Source organism: Bacillus rossius, unplaced genomic scaffold (genome assembly GCF_032445375.1).
Source record: "Bacillus rossius redtenbacheri isolate Brsri unplaced genomic scaffold, Brsri_v3 Brsri_v3_scf23, whole genome shotgun sequence".
NCBI classification, from domain to species: Eukaryota; Metazoa; Arthropoda; class Insecta; order Phasmatodea; family Bacillidae; genus Bacillus; species Bacillus rossius.
Window position 1 is genome coordinate 369,840 of NW_026962404.1, and position 2,598 is coordinate 372,437.

At 32.3% G+C, this 2,598-nt stretch overlaps 1 non-coding gene across 1 annotated transcript; it reads right to left on the reverse strand.

Annotated features, from left to right (window-relative positions):
* Positions 1-1,727: 1,727 nt before the first annotated feature.
* On the reverse strand, positions 1,728-1,846 carry LOC134543908 (5S ribosomal RNA). The gene has a single exon (XR_010077353.1). It is a non-coding gene; the product is annotated as a 5S ribosomal RNA (ribosomal RNA).
* Between the last annotated feature and the right edge of the window lie 752 nt (positions 1,847-2,598).

The following is a 2,598-nucleotide window of genomic DNA, read 5'->3' on the forward strand; positions in this document are numbered from 1 at the left end:
GGTAAATTGTGCTAGGTTAATTACCGCAAAACTCCACTGTGTGCAAATATGTAGTGTGTCGCTGTATGCAAATATTTGGTATGTCTTTTTTTTTTTTTTTTTTTCAGGCAATACACACTTTGAATTTTACACAATTTCGATGCTGCAACCTAAGTGTATACATGCGAATAGGATTGCTTAAATGAAAAAGTAAAGTAGGAGGTAAGTGCAAATGTTTCCAGGAGGTTATGCACACACAATCTATTTTATGAATTAATAGTTATTATCTAAGAAAATGATAGAAGATTATAAATAATGTGTGCAGAATAATACAGAATTTGCATGTTACACAAAAAAATATATATATATATATTCCAAATATTGTTAGCAAAATGCACCTAGATTAGTGAGCTGGATTTTTTTTTTTTTTTTGTATTTTTGTTCTGTTGATCCCACGTGGAGTCAAGGCTCCGGGATATAGAACATGTATGTGCAGACAATTAATATTTACATGATGCAAGTTACCAAGAAAAAAAATTTCAAAAAAAAAAAATACATAACATGTTACACAATTTAACTTTATGCAAAACATGAAGCAGCTGTTATCACAAGTCCATTCAACAAATTAACAGTTCAATTTCTCTATTATCAATCAAATTAAAGAATAGCTTCAGAGGGTAGGTAGGATATTCTAGAAGAATTTTTTTTACTGTTTTTTTTTTTAATACTGGTAAATTGTTTTAGTTATTTTCTGTGATATTAAGTTGTAAAGTTTTACTCCCAAGTAATTTAGTCCATTTTCAAATCGCCTAGTGTTATGTTCAACTATCCTCAATTTACTAGCATTTCTGGTGTTATACCTATGTGCGAATATCTAAAAAAAAAAAAAAAAAAAAAAAATAATAATTTTTTTTTTCTTCTTTTTCTTAAGAATGAATAAAAAGTTTCTAGAACGTATTCATTTATGGCAGTCAGGACTTTAAGTTTTTTGAATTTTGGTCTGCAGTTAGATGATTTTTTATCTTTTGTTATTATTCTAATAGCTCCTTTTTTTTTTTTTTCCCCCAATGTTATATGGCAGAAAGAGTAGAGCTATGGCTACTGTGACATCATGCATTGATGGGAAGGTTATTGTTGGATAACAAAAATTTAGATGATATAATTTTTATTTTTTTCCATACACAACACATTGCAGGTACAATTTTACAGGTTACAGCTGTACCACCTCTAGTATTGCTGCCGACCATCCAACAAATGAGCACACTAAACAGGCATTGATGACATTGTTATCAACGTCTTTTTGAATCTCTCATTATTATACATAACTGCCCACTGAAACAGAGAAACTTCAAAATAGGTGTGTGTGTGTGTGTGTTTATATATATATATATATATATATATATATATATATATATATATATATATATATATATATATATATACATATATACATACATACATACATACATACATACATACATACATACATATACACTTATCTATTTATTTTTTCACTTTGAATTTTGTATGAGGTATACACATGCAAAGATTCACAGCTGCTGCTGGGTGGGTGAGTGAGTGAGTGATTGATTGATTGATTGATTGATTGATTGATTGATAGAGAGTGAGTGTGTGTGTGTGTGTGTGTTAGGGGGGGGGGGGGGAAATGTGGTGATTGTGGGGGAAAAAAAAATTTAAAATTGAAATTTTTAAAAAAAAATTTTTTTCTGTAGGGTGCAAAATAGTAGTGCCAACGGCACGTGGTGTTCCCAAGCGGTCACCCATCTAAGTACTAACCACGCTCGACGATGCTTAACTTCGGTGATCGGACGAGAACCGGTGTGTTCATCGTGATATGGCCGTTGGCAATGATATAGATGTTTTTTTTTTGCAGTTTGTATTTGCCACTCGAAATAGCTATACCAGGTGTGATTGTTACAAACAACAGGAGAAATCGTGTAATGAACACTCTTTTACTTCCCCCCCCCCCCCCCCCCCACACACAACACCCACCACCCTCACCATCCCAACCACCAAAGCCCTCTTCAAAATACACTCTCACACACACACACAAACCCACACTCTATAACTGATGAACATTACCATAACTTCTTAAAGCCATTAGATAATATTTAACTCAAGAAAGGTATTGTGATATGTTTAAAGAAAGAAAGGTGAAACCTTTAACTTTACCAGCAGGTATTAGTATCACTGAGGTATCTTCTAGGTTGTAGCAGCAATAGTAGTAATAATAATAAAATTAAATAAGGTAATAAAAAAGAAAAGTTATACATGTGATCAAATCATGAATGTATAAAACTGGAATGAATTTAAATTTTTTTTATTTTTCTTCATAGGCTGTTTTGAAATTGATGAGTAAGTGCCTCTTCTTTTAAATTTTTTAATGCTGAACATTGTTACATAAGAGATGAATGTTTAGAAAATTTAAAAAAAAAAAAAAGCTAGCCCAGCCCCCTCCCCCCCTCACACAAAATCCAAACAAAAAAAAAAACACCCTCCTTCAAAACATCACATAATCATCCAGCCAGCAGTGCAGACGAGAAATTTGCACTCGGGGCCGCCATTTTGACGATAAATTCTTGCATGGCACACCAAAGG